Below are 19,450 nucleotides of genomic sequence, written 5' to 3' on the forward strand. Positions count from 1 at the left end.
CTTTAATACCCGATATTTTCTCTCCATGAAGTCACTTCAACACTTCAATGACGTCACCTCCCGATCTTTTTTATCATCTAAACAGGCTGAGCTCTTTCAATAGCTCACTGGCAGGCATTTTTCTCCAGCCCTCAAAATGTTTCATTGCTTTTTGCTGCCTCAACTCCAATATTTCCAAATCTTTTTTCAAAGCTGGATGCCAAGACTGGATACAGTATTCCATGATCAGTCTTCCTCATAGTGTGTCACCTCTCTATGCTCCTCACTGCTCTTTTCATACATCTAATGATGGCTTTAGCCCTGTCCACCACAGTATCCCCCTGGGTGCTCATGTTGAATGGCTTGCCCAGCATGGCCCCTAAATCCTCTTCACAGTCAGTGCTTTCCTGGATACACTTCCCCCTTCTGTAGGTGTGGCCTGCATGCTTTGTCGCTAGCTATAGGACCCTTCAATTGGTTCTTTTCCAACTTGTTTTCTTTGAATGGCTCCAGCTTATCAAGGGATCCGATTGCTCTGTGTCACTGCCCTCTCCTCATCATTAATTCCACTCTGCTACTATTTTATCACCCACCAATGTTAGCAGCAGTGATTTTATACTGGGGTGCAGTTCATTGATATTTATTTTCAAGAATTAGTCCTTGAGAGTCTCTTTATATCCCTAGTGCCCAGAACCTGCTCCACACAGCACAGCGAGAAAAGGCCACCCAGCCCAACTGCTCCCCTGGGGCTAAGCACAGAACAAACTTAGGAGCTTGTAAAAAGAAAAGGAGTACTTTTGGCACCTTAGAGACTAACAAATTTATGCATCCGATGAAGTGATCTGTAGCTCACGAAAGCTTATGCTCAAATAAATTGGTTAGTCTCTAAGGTGCCACAAGTACTCCTTTTCTTTTTGCGAATACAGACTAACATGGCTGCTACTCTGAAGCCTGTCATTAGGAGCTTGTGTTATCCATCGGGTCTGATCTACATGTGGGGGTCATCAGCTTACAGATACACTCTAGACTGGCACCATAGCAGGCCCCAAATGTATCTAAGTGCCCCAGCTTGCAAAACAGGAGAGAAAAAAACATAACCTTGAGTAGCTTTATTTATAGTTGTGGAAACTGAGGCACACAGAAGCAAAGAGATTTGCTCATGGTCAAAGAGCCAGGAAGAGAAAACGGCAGATCTTCTGATAGTCAGTCCTGGGCCCTAGCTGTGTTTGTCCTGGCCTCTCTGCTTCAGCTCCAGTAACAACCCGAGTCGAGGTTTTCTTCTTCTCCCTGCCCTTTAACTTCACATCGCTGCAGAAGAAAGATTGTTTCTGACCAGCTGGTTCTAATGCATGGAGATGTCTTTCCAGAAGATGTGCTCTGGCTCAGTCCCATGTCATGGGTTTTCTGGAGGAAGCACTCGGTGCCGTTCTAAGGCCTGTGTTACACAGAAGATGGACAGAATGGTCCTTTCTGACCTTCAATTATTTCTTTCGCTCGGAGGATAATGCTGGTCATTTTCTCTCATTCACTTTCCTTTGATATAATTTCAATCCAGTCCAAAGGATTTCTCTTCCATTGTGTCTTCAGCACCTTTCCTAGCAAACAGTTACTGTTGGAGTACAGGTTTCCAGTTTCAGGCTGTCCCAGGGTGAGATGGCCATGAAAGGGGTCGTAGCTCAACTGAACCTATCCCCAGGTGAAGGGAATAAGTGCAGGGGTCACATGAGAAGGAGCAGCATGTTACTAGGATCCATGCCTGGTGGGTGATATAAGGACAGCCTATGCTCAGCCAGGAGAGAGACCCGCAATGGGAGCAGGCTTGGGAGGGGCTCGGATAGTCCTTTAAAGGCAGTTTCGGTACACAGTAGGGAATGGAACAGCCAAGCTGCTAGGGTTGGGAGCTGAGCCTCCTGGCAGTGTCCAGGAACGAAAGCACAGTATCTGCCAGGAAGGGAGTCCCCATAGAGGGACACCTTAATCTCCCAGGGAGGGAAAAGGCTCTCACTGCCTTTTCTTAACCTCATGGGGTGTTCTCCTGCTCCGCCAACCCCAGCCCTATTTCAGCATCTCCAGGTGCCTGAGGGAGCAGGAACCAGAGGCCAGCCTGCACCTGGGGCACAGATGGAGGTTGATGACCTACCTGTCTGTGGTGACCGTGGTGCAGGACAGCCCTCAGGACATGTGAATGCAGCTCCAGATCCGGGAGCAGCTTTTCTTTGCTGGCAGGAGACCTTGCAGGTTGAGGCGGGGGTGGGGTGAGACAGGCACTCACATGGGCATGGAAGTTTGGGGAACAGGATAGAGGCCGGGGCTGGGCAAGGAGGGCAGGGACTTGGGAAGAAAGAGAGAAGATCAACCACTTTCTGAATGTGGGTCAGGATTATCCCCACTTTAGAGAGTGAGAAATTGACGTGCCACGTGGACGCGGGATTGCCTTTTGCCCGAGCGTCTGAAGAATCACTACAGCTAAAATAGAAAAGCTATTAAGTGTCAGAAGAAGATGAACCATGGAATTCAGAGTTCAGGGCTGACCAGCAAAGGTTTTGTATATGTCATAAACCAGTCTGTGCTCTGCCACCTCCGTGGTCTTGGAGAAAGGGGTCCATCCCTTGGACAGGGTGTCACGGAGTCCCCGGGCGATGCTCTGGAACTGCTCCCTACGAAGCCAGTCAGGACTCTGGGGAAGTCTCCTTTCTGGGAGCAGACTGTCTGCAGGACACGCAGCTCACATAGCTTCCACCTTCCTGGGTCTGACCTCGGAGCATTCAGCATCCCCTGCCCCTCCGTGCGCTTCCCACAGCGAGTCCGCCCAGGCGTTGTCCTGGGGAAGCCAGAGGGTCCTGCACCCCAACTCCGCAGTCAGACGTGACTCTCAGCCAGCCAGTAAAACAGAAGGTTTATTAGATGACAGGAACATGGTCCAAAACAGAGCTTGTAGGTGCAGAGACCGGGACCCCTCAGCTGGGTCCATTTTGGGGGTCAGTGAGCCAGACAACCATGTCTGTACTTCACTCCACTCCCCAGGAGCCCCAAACTGAAACTCCCTGCAGCCCCTCCTCCTCTGGGCTTTGTTCCTTTCCTGGGCCAGGAGGTCACCTGATTCCTTTGTTCTCCAACCCCTTTAGCTCTCCCTTTACAGGGGGGAAGGGCCAGGCCATCAGTTACCAGGAAACAGGATGTCGGCCATTCTCTGTGTCCAGACCCCTGCACACAGCTGCCCTCTAGGGCTCTGCAATGATCATACACCCTTATCCCACCATCTAGATACTTAAGAACTGCATAGGGGAAACTGAGGCACCCCCACACTATTCAGAGGAAACATTGAGAACAGTCCCACTTTGTCACACTGCATATTAAGCTAAGATTTAGAATTTCTGGACCCGGGCCTCACACCAGTGCTCAGGCATCTGTGCTGCACTACGCAAACCTAAGTCAAACCAGCCTGTGCCAGGTTTCCTAGCACCCTCCCCAGCGGTAGCCATTCTAGCCCTTTGTGATGCCCTGTGGGAAAACTTGACTGTCCATCCCGTGGCACTTTACCGGAAGCTGTTGCATCCTGCCAAGGCATCCGGCCGAGCTGTCTTTTGAGTCTACACGTGCCCGACGGCTGGAGCCAGCAACAGGGAGGAGTCAGCGTTTGAAGCACTTGTCTTGCTTGTGCTTTTGCTCCTGTTTCAGGCAATGGGCAGAGAGTCCATGAAGTGCTGGTGGATGTTTCGGGGGCATTTTCTGACCTGCTGAAGAAGGCACCTGTCGGGGGGCGGGGGGGTGAAACAGACCTGTCAGACTCAAACTGGCTGATGGTGCTCACAGCTCTCGGGAGAGCTGCTGATGCCCCCTGTGTAGACCGGCACTTCTGGAGCAGGGCCACGAGCACAGACCAGTGGGACCCCATAGTCATGCGGATCTGGGATGACTAGAACTTGCTCATGAAGAAAGCTCGATTTCTGGAGCCTTGTGAGCAGCTTGCCCAGACCCTTCAGCACCATGACATATACGCGAAGGAAGCCATTCCTGTTCAAAAGTGGGTTTCTACACCCCAGAGTCCTATAGGTCCGTTGCTAACCAGTTTGGGGTTGGAAAGTTGACTGGACGGTAAAGTGGTGGCCGAGGTTTCTGAGGCGATCAGGTGTGTGGTTTATCCAAAGGTGGGGGCATAAACAATATCCCCGAAGTAACTGCTGGCTTGGAGAGAATGGGGTTTCCCCACTGCACTGGGGCCACTGATGGGACTCATGAGCCCATTGCTTGCCCTCCTCAAGGAGCAGGAGTACCTACACTGCAAAGGGTACTACTCCATGGGCATGCAGGCCCTTGGGGACCACAGAGGGCAATTTATGGACGCCAACGTGGGCTGCACGGGAAAAGTTCATGATGCCAGGGTTTTCCGCCAGCCAGGCGTCTACCTTAATGGACAGGCCAAAACACTATTCCAAATGACAATGTCATAAATGGAGTCATTGTTCCCACGGTTATTCTAGGGGATCCCATGTACCCCCTTTTGCCTGGGCTTATGAAACAGGATCCTGATCACAGAGGCCCTGGCAAAAGGAGGTTTAATTACATTCTCAGTAGGTGTAGAACGGCGGTTGAATGTGCGTTTGTCAGACTGAAATCCTCGAGCCTGAGTCTGAGTTTGGGCTTACTTTGCAGTGTAGACATTCCCTACGACCCAGTGCATCAGACCCTAAACAGATTAATGGCTAACAAAGTAAAATAAATGATGTGAATGATTTTTGTTGACACAACCTCTTTGCTACAGCAGCAGCAACAAACAACAAAACCAACGTCAAGTAAAAAAAACAGCAGTTAGGCCTGGAGGAAATGCTAGTCATGACATATTTGACAAGTGCCAGCATCTTTCATCCTGAAGCACATGGGGTAAAATTTCCAAAAGTGCCTAGCTGACTTAGAAGCATAATCACATTGACTTTCAATGTGACAGAGATTCCCCAGTCCTTAGGGCCTTCTGAAAGGGGAACGCAGGCTCTGAGGTCACTTGGGCGCTTTTGAAAATTCTACCCATTGAGTAGTACTTGAATTCTTAGGACTCCGATTCAAATTAATACACAGGAACTAATTGAAGGCATGACAGTAGTTGAACCATTGAGGGTACGTCTACACGGCAGCTGAAGGTGAGCCTCCCAGCCTAGGCAGGCAGACTCGCCCTAGCAGGGCTTGTGCTAGCGTGCTAAAAATAGCTGGGTGAACATTGTAGGGTGGGGCCAAGCCTGAGTGGCTAGCCCGAGCCTCCGCTGAGGTGGGGGATGTTCTAATGAGCTGGACGAAACCTCGTTATGGTTGAGTTAAAAAACGTATTCTAACTGATGTGTGAACACACCCTTCTAGTCACATACCTGTCAGGATGAGTTAAGCAGAAGCCCCTTCCCCCGCCTAAGATAAAGAGGTGTGTGAACTTGCCCAGGAATTTGGACTGAGTGGGCAGAAGGGCTTTGCTGAGAGAGAGAGAGAGAGAGAGCGTGCTAGAGGGGAAAAAAGCCAAGCAGTAGCCCAGTGCGAGCCTGGAAAAAGTGAGTGTTTGGATCTAATAAGGTGGCTAACGAGACTTGGGGCAGTAAGCAAAGAAGCTGCTCCTTTTGTTCTTGGTTCCTCATGCATTCAGAGAAGTTGGACTTTGTACATTCCTTGTCAATAAATGAGATCAAAGAAAATACCAGACTCCATCAATTTCTACTTCCAATGGGGACATCCCCATGGCTCCAAACTTTGCCTTGCCACTCTGGTCAAAAAGGGGTAATGATACACAGTCTTTACCCGACATGGGGATACACATTGTGTGTGGGGCGGTTTCAAACCTAATGTCCTCAGCCTCTACTCAGGGTTGTCTTGTTTTTGCAGCAGAAGAGCTGAGAGTCTCTGTCTGGTCCCTAGAGAAAAACAACCTGCTGCTTAGAGTAATAGGAATTATCATCATTACATATGATAACTCTGGCTATTCTTGTTAGCCATACAAATGTCCAGTCCCGCTTTCATGATTACAGTCTAATCACACATCGTAGGAAAAGGTATTTATTGGTTCAGAATTTGCCATCTTTTAATTTTATTGTATGTCCCTGTGATGTTTCTTGTGGGTGCCTGGGGTTGTGCGGTACCCACTGCCACCTGCCCTTAGCGTGGGGAAGCCAAGTCTGTGCCTGCCGGGGGTCAGCTCCCCAAATCCACTGGTCATGGGTGACACAAGCACTCCCTTCTAGGCCTATGCAGGCCCCGCTGTTACTGTACAGGTTAGCGACAGGCTCGCTCCAACACCCGAGCCAGGTCCACCTCAGATCATGGCTCTGCTTGACACACAGCACTAAGAAATGGTTACAGTCAAAAGAAGTCTGACGTTATTTACCGAACCACAGAGAGTCAAGTAGCAGCAAGTAAAAGTATTGGGAACAAATGGTTACATATAAAACAAAATCATACCCTGCGTTCTGGAGCCCAGACTTGATTAACAGGAGACTCTCACGTCTTGCAGAATATTGCTCACCCCAAAATGCTTGCAGAGCATTACAGCTAGCCTTGGCCATGACCCAGGTTTCCTGAAGCAAATACACTGTCAGTTGCCTCCCAAGTGAAGGATTTAGTGTTTTTCTTTGCCTAGTATAGATACATAACTCCTTAAATATTATCCGTACATACATTTTGCAGTGATTATGATGACCAGTGGGCAGCTGGCTCTTCGTAATCTCACATGTCACCCTTTGGTATTATGCAGATATCCAACCCAATGGATCGCTGTAAAAACCTATGCCCTCTGCCACTTGGCACCAAAGGGGTTCCTGGGTCACAGTCCCCTTCTTCTTGTGTTATGAGACAGGGAGAACAGAAGGGCCTAATCTACCGCCTCTACACCATTCATTATTTTATACACTTAAGTCTCCTCTGACCCATTGCTCCTCTGACCCAGATGTTAGTGATTTGAGATTCACCACTTCTTGTGGTGCATCCCCCCTCTTCTGAAGCTGGCCTGCGCCGACATCTACCTGAACAAGGTGGAGATATTTGTGGTGGTCGTGTTGGCGGTCATGGCCCCTGGCCTGCTGATCCTTGTGTCTTATGCCCACATCATCCTCAAGATGTCTTCTGCTGAGGGAAGGCACAAAGCCTTCTCCACCTGCTCCTCACACCTCGTGGTGGTGACTGTATTCTATGGATCCGTGAGTGTTATCAATTTCTGACCCAAGTCAAGTTATGGAGGGGGCAGAGACAGGCCGTTCGGCCTGGTGTACATTGTCGTCACGCCCATGCTGAACCCCGTTATCTACAGCCTGAGGAACCAAGGGGTGCAGGCGGCCTTGAGAAGAATGTTGGGGAGAAAAAAAGTGTGCTACCGTCCAGTATCCTTGCTGATGGTACCTTGTGCTGTAGAGCACTGAGTTCTTTTCACAACTCCCACAATTTGGGCAAGTCATTTTGGGTGAACAGAGTTTCTAGGTGCTACCGTAATAAAACTGACACAACCTCTTGACCCTGACTGTGCCTGCCGGGGGTCAACGCCCCATCTCCACCGACCAAGGGCAACACATGCACTCCCCCTAGGCCTATGCAGGCCCCACGGTCACTCTGCAGGTTAGTGACAGACACTCTCCAACCCCCGAGCATCTCCCTGGAGCATCCAGCCCCTTGTCCACTGGACACTTGCGGTAGTCACAGATTGGCTGCTCCCAAAGGATCAGTGAAGCCCAGGTTATCAGTTCTACCTTAGAGCACCGCTCCGCTTAACACACAGCACTTAGATACGTTTATAGTTTAAACAAGTAGATGTTAATTGAACAAAGCACAGAGATCCAAATAGCAGAAAGTAGAAGTAATGGAAACAAAGGGTTATATACATAACATACATTCTAGAGCCTAGACTTAATTCCCAAGATACTCTTGTGTCTTGTAGAGTATTTCTCACCCTGGATCCTTGCAGCGCTTTACAGTCAGGCTGGCTGGGACCCTGCTTTCATGAAATAAATGCGTGGTCACTTTTTCTCCCAGGGGAAGGACTCAGTGAGTTTCTTTGCACTCCCTGATACACCAGCCCAATCCTTTGATCCTATTCACAAACAGGACACCCCCTCCACTCTTTGTTTCACCCTGCAGATTTACTTTGCAGATTTTGCACTCTCTCAATTTGCATCTGGCTCAGTATGCAAATAGGCCTACACCAAGAGGCGTACAATACACAATACCTGCCTGTCCAGATAGGGAGATAAGGGTCTGCTCAGGGAACTCAGAACCATAAGCCACTGTGTCACCCCTCCGCTTTAGCAAGAGTTGAGCTTTGCTGGAGGTTAGACTGTGTGTTGCTCCCTCCCACACCCATCTGACTGCTTCATAGTAAACTCCTTGAGATTCTGCCAATCTTAACCTTGCCTTGCAGGAAGCCATCACTGACCTCCAGTTCCTGAGTTCCCCAAAGACATATCCCTGCAGTGTCTAGTCCCTGTCACTGCACACTCAGAAATTATGGAGTTCACTGATTCCAAAGAGGCAGCGCACACACCAGACTGTTAGTTTAGCTGAAGACTCACACTTCACTTCAAGATCACAGCACTGAATTGGTTTATAGTAAAACTAAGGATAAGTTTATTAACAAAGAACAGAAATGTAAATGATACTAAGCAAGAGAAAAAGATACAGGTCTGGTTCCAACCAAACCAAACCAAAGCATGCTTTCTCGTGACTAAAACTTAAATCTTAATAAGTTACAATCTTTGCCTAAGCAGTTTTCTCACTCACATCAAGTTACCAGCATCTTTAGCCCTCCAGGCCAGGGATCCAACTTCCACAGAATCAGAGGGTGCTGTTATCTTTGTCCCCAAATTGAGGGATAACTAGAATGGCTTTTTGCTCCTGCTTGTATTTTCCAAAGTCCATTGTCTGTCTCACGAGTTAGAAAGATTTCCTTGAGGTGCAGATTCGGACCCCCAGTGTGCTCACTACATTGTTTCCTCCATCACTTATTAGCTTGATTGCTTTGTTTACCTTATATGGAAATGTCCTTTTATTGTCCTCTCCCTGTAATTAAGCTGATCAGACAGGTAAATCCATATTCCTTTGTCTAGGGCAGACCTGGATTATGTACGGCCTCCAAATGCCATTTTAAGAACATATTTCCCGCACATATACATAACTTGCTATACACAACCCGTACACACAGAACACAAGGATTTTCGGGAGCAGCGTCACCGTTTTGCATACGATACCTAAGGTGACACCGCTTAGATACACATGACGTCAACAGTGTGTTGGGTGTAGTGAGTGTGTCAGGCCTGTTGCGAGTTACAGTCTAGAGGGCCCTTTGCTGACTCAGGGGCTCTTAAGGTCACAGTTACCCCCTGCCTGGTAGGAACACCTCCAACCCACATGACCTGCCTTAAGGCCAAGACCTTAAAGACATTGTTTTGAGTATGGACACACGACTCCTTCAATATTATCCACACCCACATTTCACACCGATTAGGATGCCTAGTGGGCTGCCAGCTCTTGGTAGAGACCTCACATGCCACCATTGAGTGAAGAGTTATGCAGATATCCAACTCAGGGGCTTCCCGTAAAACCCTAGGCAACCCCTCTGCCGCTTGGCACCACGGGATTCCTGGCTCACACCTCCCCCACTCTCACTGAGGCAGTAGGGTTAGCCACTGGCTAATCCACATGCGTTGCCTCAGAACCCTCGTGCCTGGACAGTGCTTCTGTCACACATTTTCCTTGCCCTTCACGTGTGCAGTTTCCATACCGTACTCATGAATGTCTGGACTCCAGTGTTGCAGTCTGGAGCTGGTACCTTCTCTTCCGTGAAGCCCTGCCAGTGGAGAATGGTCTGTTAGGACTCTGAACTTCCTGGGCAGTAGCTATAGCCTTAGTTGCCCCACAACTGCATATTTCCTTTTGATGACTGAGTAATTTTGTTCAGTGATGGGTCAGTTGTTTACTTAAAAAAAGCAATAGGACACTTCTTATTGCCCTTGCCTGCTTGCATCAGTGCGGCTCCCAGGCCTGTACTTGATGAATCTGTGCAGAGTTCAAACATTTTATCGAAATTTGGATCGGCTAGAGCCAATGTCGCTGACAGAAGTCTTTTCACTTGAGCAAAGCCCTCCTGACAGGCTGTAGTCAAAACCACCTTGGCAGGCTGTGTCTTTTTGCAGACGTCTGTCATCACAGTCGCAATGTTGTTGAAACCTTCCACAAGTCTTTGGTAATAATTCGGCAAGCCTCTAAAAGACTGAATTTGCTTTTTGGTTCAGGGTACAGGCCAGTTAACAATGGAGTCCACTTGTAAGGGTTTCTGGCAAATCTGGCCCTGTCCTGCCAATGGCCTGGATAAGGGACTTTCGCCCCATCTTGCATTTTGACACTTTTACTGTAAGACCGGCACCTTTGGGTATGTCTATACAGCAATTAGACACCCGCAGCTGGCCCATGCCAGCCGACTCGGGCTTGTGAGGCTGTTTCATTGCAGTGTAGACTTCCAGGCTCAGGCTAGAACACAGGCTCTAGGACCCGGCAAGATTGGAGGGTCCAGAGCTTGGACTCCAGCCCGAGCCCAGAAGTCTACACTGCAATGAAACAGCCCCACAAGCCGAGCCCTGCGAGCCTGAGTCAGCTGGCATGGGCCAGCCATGGGTTTTTCTTTGCAGTGGACAAACCCTTTGAGTCTCTTCAGCACAATTTCTCTGTGAGCCTTGTGCCCTGCCCATGCATTTCTGAAGATTGCAATATCATCAACGGAGGCCAAGTAAACGTGGTTTAGAACAGAACAGGGACTTGATTCATTTTAGGCTAGTTACAAAATGTTCCGAGCCTTGTGGCTTTTGGAACTGATGCACTTCCTCACGAGCCCTGACATGAAACTGAGCTGGAAACTTCATCAAATATTTGAGCCCTCGCTGCTTGGCAGGTTCCCTTGCTCTTCTGAAAGCTGATCTCTGTTCAGCCACATCTTTCTCAAAACCTTGCAAAATCATTCTCTCATTTTGTGGCATCCCCCAAAGCTGCTCTCCCCCGCCCTTCCCCCCCCCCCCCCCAAGAGCTGGCTGCATTATTATTTTTCTTTTACAGTAAATCTGAGAAATTTGACAATCAGTGGGTGAGGTCTGGCAAGCCAGGGTCTGCTGAGCTCTTTCTAAACCAAATTTAAAATCATCCAGCATTACTCAGCAGGTCTGACTGGACTCGGTACAAGTGCATGTCCACTTGGGGACCCGTGACCTGCGGTGATAACAGTGACCCAAAACAGCCTTCTTAAAACAGTGTTGTTTAATCTTAACCGTAGGAACACAGCACAGCAAGAGACAAGGCAGGCTATGCTTCCTCGAAGAACCCCCCAGCCTCTGGAGGTCAGGAGGCAATTGCACCCTCTAAACCATCTCAACAAACCAGGCTCTCCTCTATTCAGGAGGGATGCAGTCCTGGGAAAGCTGGGCTAGCAGGCCCACCATGGGTGGGCAGAGGTAGCATGTCACCGTTAATTGTCCTTGGTGTTTGCAGAGGAGCTCTTCTCTGAGATATTGTCCATCTTCCTAGGTCGTTTCCGGAACACCCGGCTGTTGAATTAACCCAATAGGTGCATACAAAAACATCTGTACAATATTCAGACAAGCATCATACAGTATTCACAGACTGCTACAGGGTAGCCCATAGAGCTTGCTTTAGCATTTATTTTATTCAGCAGTAATGCAAGGAACCTACAGGCCTGTATCCTGTAAGACTGGGGTTAATTATTTTTTGTCAAGGTTCAAATTTCTTAGTCAAGGTATAGTCAAGGTCCAGACTTCAGAGAAACATTTTTCACACCACAGTAACAATAATAACAACAACAAGTAATTTAAAAGATTTTGAAGTCCATTCAAAAACATCTGGCAGTCCGGATTTGGCCCGCAGTCCACCTATTGACTACCCCTGACATAACATATTATAAAAGTTGTATCCCAGCCTGTGTGCAGGGGGAGAGAGAGATGTAGCCCTTGGGAGGTGCCAGGATGATGGCCACTGGTGCTAATGAGAAAGTGATGGTGATGAGGAAGATAATGGCTAACATTTCTGGTTGTTCTGCAAGGGATGGTGGGAGTATATGGATGTTCGGATGTACAGTATGTATTATTTCAGTCTACCTTGCTGGGTTAGAGTGTTTGTGACTTTGATGAATGTATTAATAAACGATTACAAAGACAGAAGGGTTCCTAAAGTGTGAGTGTTGCAACCGTGGACATCAAGGTTCCCAACTGAACAGTAACTTTAATAACACTGGGCCTGATACTGGGACAAGAACTTTCAATACCTCAGAGTGATAACTGGGAATTCTTAAGTAATCAATATAATTAATATACGATTCATAGATCAGGCTACAACAGGCAACTCCAAATCCATCACAAGACTATTAAAATAACATTTTTACCCCCACTTTTCAAATTAATATTTTTCTGACCATCACCCTTCTCAGGGCTTCCTTTACCTCCTTGTTCCTCAGGCTGTAGATCAAAGGGTTCAGCATTGGAGACACCACTGAGTAGAACAGGGAAAGCAGTTTGTCGCTGCCGAGTGAGTAGCTGGATTTGGGCTTCAGATATTCACGATGCCAGACCTGAAAAACAAGGTCACCATGATGAGGTGGGAGGAGCAGGTGGAGAAAGTTTTGCTCCTGCCCGCGGCTGATGGAATACTGAGGATAGCGTGGAGGATACGGATGTAGGATACAAGGATGAGCAGGAAGGGGACCATGATGAAGGTGACAGAGATGGTGTAAACAGCTATTTCATTCCTGTAGGTATCCGTGCAGGCCAACTGCAGCAGCGGGGGCAGGTTGCAGAAGAAGTGGTTGATGCTAATAGGCGCACAGTAGGGCAGAGGGAATATGAAAGTTGTCTGCCCGACTCCCACCAGCACCCTGATGAGCTAGGACACACTTGAGAGCTGGAGACACACACCTCTGATCATCATGGTCGTGTAGCGCAGTGGGTGACATATGGCCATGTAACAGTCATATGCCATGGCAGCCAGCAGGCAACACTCAGTGATCCCCAGGAAGGAGAAGAAATACATCTGTGTGACACAGCCCAGGAAGGAAATACTCTTGTTCTCGGAGAATAAGTTCACCAGCATCTTGGGGGTAGTGGACGAAGTATAACCCATTTCCAGAAAGGACAAATTCCAAAGGAAGAAATACATGGGGGACTGAAGGGCAGGGTCCACCACCGTGATCGTGATGAGGAGGATGTTGCCCACCATGGTGATGAGGTACAACAGCAGCACCAGAAAAAAAAAGTGAAACTTGGAGCTCCAGGATGTTGGAAAAAGCCACAAAGAAGAACTGTATCACAACTGTGTGGTTCCTGCTAGCCATGTCCTACAGTTGTTTTCTATCTGTGGAGATAATAAAATCACAGAGGCATAGGACTGGAAGGGACCTCGAGAGGTCATCTAGTCCAGTCCCCTGCACTCATGGCAGGACTAAATATTATCTAGACCATCCCTGACAGGTGTTTGTCTAACCTGCTCTTAAAAATCTCCAATGATGGAGATTCCATAACTCCCTAGGCAATTTATTCCATGCTTAACCACCCTGACAGTTAGGAAGTTTTTCCTAATGTCCAGCCTAAACCACCCTTGCTGCAATTTAAGCTCATTGCTTCTTGTCCTATCCTCAGAGGTTAAGGAGAACAGTTTTCCTCCCTCCTCCTTATAACAACCTTTTATGTCCCCTCTCAGTCTTCTCTTCTCCAGACTAAAAAAACCCAATTTTTTTTTAATTTTCCCTCATAGGTCATATTTTCTAGACCGTTGATCATTTTTCTTGCTCTTCTCTGGACTTTCTCCAATTTGTCAACTTCTTTCTTGAAATGTGGCGCCCAGAACTGAACAGAATACTCCAGTTGAGGTCTAATCAGCCGGGCGTAGAGTGGAAGAATTACTTCTCATGTCTTGCTTACAACACTTCTGCTAAGACATCCTAGAATGAGGTTTGTTTTTTTTGGAACAGTGTTACACTGTTGACTCATATCTAGTTTGTGATCCACTATGAGCCCCCAGATCCCTTTCCGTAGTGCTCCTTCCTAGGCAGTCATTTCCCATCTTGTACGTGTGCAACTGATTGTTCCTTCCTAAGTGAAGTACTTTGCATTTGTCTTTATTGAATTTCATTCTATTTACTTCAGATCATTTCTCCAGTTTGTCCAGATCATTTTGAATTTTAATCCTATCCTCCAAAGCACTTGCAACCACTCTCATCTTGGTGTGGTCCGCAAACTTTATAAGAGTACTCTTTATACCGTTATCTAAATCACTGATGAAGATATTGAACAGAACCCAACCCAGAACCAATCCCTGTGGGACCCCACTCATTATGCACCTCCAGCATGACTGTGAACCACGGATAACTGCTCTCTGGGAATGGTTTTCCAACCAGTTATGCACCCACCTTATAGTAGCTCCATCTAGATGGTATTTCCCTAGTTTGTTTATGAGAAGGTCACGTGAGACAGTATCAAAAGCCTTACAAAATCCAAGATATACCACAGCTACCGCTTCCCCCCTATCCACAAGGCTTGTTACCCTGTCAAAGAAAGCTCTCAGGTTGGTTCATTAACTGGTTAAGTTGGGTTGTAGCAGGATGGTCACCTGCTCCAGCCTTAAAGGACTTAAAACAGCCCAGGACTGTGGCTGGGAGCAAGCAGTTCCCAGGCTCATTGGGGGAAGCAGGCTCAGCTGTGGCCACACCCCAATCAGGGCTCAGCTGGCCCTTATAAGAGGGCAGTAGGCCAGGAGCAGAGAGTCTCCTCTAGCTGTAGAGGGAGACAAGCCTGGCTGCTGGGGAGCATACCATAGTACCTGAGGCGGAGCAGGGCTGGGGGAAGGCCAGAGGAGCTGGGGAGGTGAGGTGGGGATAGAGGGTGGGGGTTCCCTGGGGAGGGGAGACCCAAATCTGTGGGGTACTGCAGGGGGCAGCAGCCCGGGTAAAGGGGCACCGTGGTCTGGGAGGGACACGGGGGCCAGCGGCAAGCGGGACACCGGCCTGCAGAGGGCGCTCCAGAGGCTGGAAGAGCTAATTCCCAAGGACGACCAGCAGGAAACGCCGCAGGGGTGAGTCCCGCACCGTGACATTGGTGAATCGTATAAGAAATTTATATACATAATCTCTGATACAACAAATTTTCAGTGGTGTTTTCATTTGTGGATGCCCAGTGTAGGACATCTGGCACTTTATGTACAGTGGCACTAAGATCCCACAGCTCCCACTGACTTCAGTTGGAAAGCCAGGCTCAGTGTGTCACAACTTGGACATCCAAAACAGGAGGCATCTAAAGCAAGTGGCCCGTTTTGAGAACGTCAGCCTGAATCTCCCTGCTCTGTAAAACGAGGAGAGGATTGCTCTGTCTCACCAAATAGACCAGGCTTTATTTCCTGTTCCCCAGATCAGGTTACAGAGGTTGATATCCCTGGCTCCGATACCAGCCAGACCACGTTGGATGTGTCTACACAGCATTTTGGAGCAACCAGGAGCGAGTCTCCCAGCCCGGGTCAGCAGACTTAGCCCATCTGTCTCACTAGACTTCATATCCTGAGCTCCAGCCTCACCGGCTATCATTTTCCTGTGAGAGTTCATTTGAGAGCACAGTGATCGCTATGGAGCATTTAGTGATTTAATGAAGTCAAGACAAAAATGATCAAAGACAAAACCACCCCATCCCCTGTGGGAGAACACTTTTCACAAAGCGATCACTCTGTGTCTAAGCTATCAGTCCTCATCCTCAAAGGAAACCTGCACAACACTTTCAAAAGACAATCCTGGGAGCTTAAATTCATAACTTTACTAGATACTAAAAATCATGGACTGAACAGAGACACTGGATTTATGGCTTATTACAACAATCTGTGACCCCCACTAACCACACACACACACCCCCAGCTGCTTTTTTCCACCCCCCTTCCTTTCCTCCCTATGACTGGAGGGGTAGTAACGAGCCACTTCACTTTGAATGGTCCCTTGAAATGTGTGTTAACTGCTCATGCCGAACAATCTGTTCCCCTTTGTATTTATCTGTGACACTCTCTGGCTTTGTCTACATTAGCACTTTTGTTGGTAAAACTTTTGTCTGTCGGGGTGTGAAAAGAAATATCCAGGCCTGACGGACAAAAGTTTTACGGAGCGCCCGTGTGAACAGCGCTATGTCGGCGGGAGACACTCTCCTGCCGACGAAGCGGCCGCCGCTTGTTCGGGTGGTTTGATTTTGCCGGCAGAAGAGCAGCTGCGCGGGAGACCTTGCTGCGGCACAGCTTTAGCAGCACGGCTGCGCCGCTGTGAGGTCCGTAGCGCAGACCCAGCCTCCGTACATTTCCCAGCCATCAAGAGCAGCTCCGTGGATGCTCAGAAGCTTGCCTCTCTTGCCACAGAAGTTGGTCCAATAAAAAATATTCCCTCACCCACCTTGACTCTCTCATATCCTGGGACTGACATGGCTTCGACAAACACTGCATCCATCCATCTATCTATGATTTGAGGACTTCAATAGTGCAGACACAGGTGAGAGGTTTTTCGCAGGAGTGGGGGGTGAGATTCTGTGGCCTGCCTTGTGCAGGAGGTCGGACTAGATGATCATAATGGTCCCTTCTGACCTTAGTATCTATGAATCACTTTCATAGAGACCCACTAAGACTGTACTTAGCAGCCAAGATCCTGATTACATTTTTTTCAGGCACAGAACTCTAAGTTCAGGGGAGTTGGGTGGGTAACTCCCTTCGGTTCCGCTGGAAATTCCAGCTATAAATTATAAATTATTCCTTAGTATAGCAAAATGGTAAGGGGAGAGGAACAACACACCAGCGGCTGACTCCCTGCTCCCTTGTACCATGTGTAGTCATTTCTACCGATGCAAGGTGAGTGCAAAATGACTCCATATCAGAATTACCCACTTGTACTAGGAGGAGTGTTTCCATACCCAGTCACCACTCACATTGCTCACAGAGAAATGACTACACAAAGGTACAAAGCAGTGGAGAAAAAGGACCAAGCTAAAGATATGCACCGATGCGCTTGGTTAAAAAGCAATAACGTGTAGAAAAAACATTGACTTTAAAAAAATATTTGAATCTAATCTAATCACGTGCTTTAAAGCTTGCGAGCAGCGTGTTGAGCAACTCTGAAGAAGCCACACCTTGAGGAGTCTGAATATTTAAGTTCTTTTATGCCTCCATTGAGACAGGTTCCCTGATGCATTGAATCCTTGCAACGTAAGGGACTCATAGATGAGACAAAGACTTTTTCTTCTCTCTTTGGGGTGGAGAATATACAGCTTGATAGTCAGGGTCAAAGTTTCCAGGGACAGCTGTTTTGAACAAGGGATGGTGGAAAATTTTCCATCAAAACTTTTTTCACCAAAAAACTGGGTTTCCAATGGAAGACAGAAGTGTCTGCTTTGGAAGACAGGAATCCCCAAAACTTTTTGAAAATGGGACTAAAGTCCTTAAATCGCTGATTTTGAACTTATTATCCATGAGGAACCTCATTATTTCGCTTTCTCTGAGGTACTTCTATGGCCTACATTGGAGTAAGCGCCTCACACAATTTCTTTAGCCTCACAACTCCCCTGTGGTGTAGGCAGCGCTGTGATCCCCATATTGCAAACAGGGAGCAGACACACCCAGAGACAGGGGGCAGCTTTTCAAAGGTATTTCACAGGCTAAAGATGCAGAGAGGACCCATGTGGGATTTTCAAAATCGCCTAAACAGGGAAGGGCCAAAATCCAAAAGGCCCAGATCCACAAAGGAACTTGGGTACCTAACTACCACTTTAGGCCCCTGAAGATCCCAGAGTCAGGCCCCCTCTGGGATTCACAAAACTGTTGCTGAGCTGCCGTCAAATGCTGTCGGTCCCTAAACTCCCTGGGCTCCTGCTTTTTTGCAGTAAAAGTTCCCAAGGTGCCTCTGGGCATATGCTCCGCAGCCCAACGCCAACCACACAGACACCTGAGCCCCAGAGCGATGTACGAGCTGGGAGGAGATAACCAGTCCTCTGCCTCATTTGTCTGTGGGGCCCAATTTGGTAAACATGGTCAGAGCTCACCTACCAGATTAGGCCCTTTTAGGCAATCTTATGCAAAGCACGGATGGCTGGAGTTGGGGCAAGAGGAGGACCTCCCTCATAACTTTTAACCCAGTGGTTAGGCTATGTAGTTGGGGTGTAGGATAACACTGGTTCAAGTCCCCCTTCTGGCTCAGGGGGAGAAAGGATTTGAACAGAGATCTGCCACCTCTCAGGTTTCATAGATTCCAAGGTCGGAAGGGACCATGGTGATCATCTCGTCTGACCTCCTGTATAACACAAGCCAGAGAACTTCCCCCAAAATAATTCCTAGAGCAGAACTTTTAGAAAAATATTGAATCTTGATTTATAAATTGTCAGTGAGGGAGAATCCACCATGACCCTTGGTAAATTGTTCTATGGGTAATCACCCTCACTGTTACAAATTTATGCCTTATTTCCAGTCTGAATTTGTCTAGCTTCAACTTCCAGCCATTGGACCATGTTGTACCTTTCTCTGCCAGATTGAAGAGCCCATTATTAAATATTGGTTCCCCATATAGGTACTCAGACTGTATGGAAGTCACCCCTTCACCTTCTCTTTGTTAAGATAAATCGATTGAGCTCCTTGAGTCTATCGCTATAAGGCAGGTTTTCTAATCCTTTAATCATTCTTGTGGCTCTTCTCTGAACCTCTTCAATTTATCAACTACTTGTCCACAAAGCATAACATGTTCCACTGCTCCATGAAGCTACTGTCTGTTGTAAAGAAATATAAAAGACAAAAATAAAATCATAATTAAAAACATTTCCCAAAGCTCACCAACCACAGCAGCAATCCTGCCCCTAATTCCCCTGCCTTGACCTGTGATCTTGAAGTTCTATCTAGGACTTTGGCTTCTTTTCTGTTTCCCATACACAGAGAGTAAGCATATACTTTCCAGCTGAGCCTTTTAAAGCTGTCTAGGGGATTTGAACACACAGTTCCCACTAGTTTGATTGTGAATTGGATGACTGAATTCCTTAGACAGCTTTGAAAATCTCAGCCTCAATGACTTTTTTTATTTTATATTAAAGGCAAACAGCAACAGAAGGAATAAAAATAAAGTATCCATGACAGAGAGCACAGTGTGTGTATCGCCTCAGTAATTTTGTTTTAGAAGTGAGCACAAAATGGTAGCTGCCCCCAGGAGACTGCTAGCAATTGAGACCCCAATTCCCCACAATACTTGAGCACATGCTTAACTTGCAGGGCAATCTAGGGTGGCGGAGGATGGGGATGCGGATTAGGATTGCAATGTCCCAAACTGTGCATGAAAAGATGGCGGAGAAGAGAGGTTTATACTGGTTTTATTTCATGCCTAGGATTTCAATATTTCTTAGGGTTTAGGCTGGAGTGCATGGTTCTATGATTATCATTTTACCTGAAGTAGAATCTAATCCACTTTCCAAAA

General features: G+C 47.7%; 1 pseudogene; it reads right to left on the reverse strand.

Moving 5' to 3' along the window:
• Nucleotides 1-12,385: 12,385 nt before the first annotated feature.
• Nucleotides 12,386-13,336, reverse strand: LOC142068913 (olfactory receptor 10A4-like; annotated as a pseudogene).
• Between the last annotated feature and the right edge of the window lie 6,114 nt (nucleotides 13,337-19,450).

Source organism: Caretta caretta, chromosome 14 (assembly GCF_965140235.1).
Source record: "Caretta caretta isolate rCarCar2 chromosome 14, rCarCar1.hap1, whole genome shotgun sequence".
NCBI classification, from domain to species: Eukaryota; Metazoa; Chordata; order Testudines; family Cheloniidae; genus Caretta; species Caretta caretta.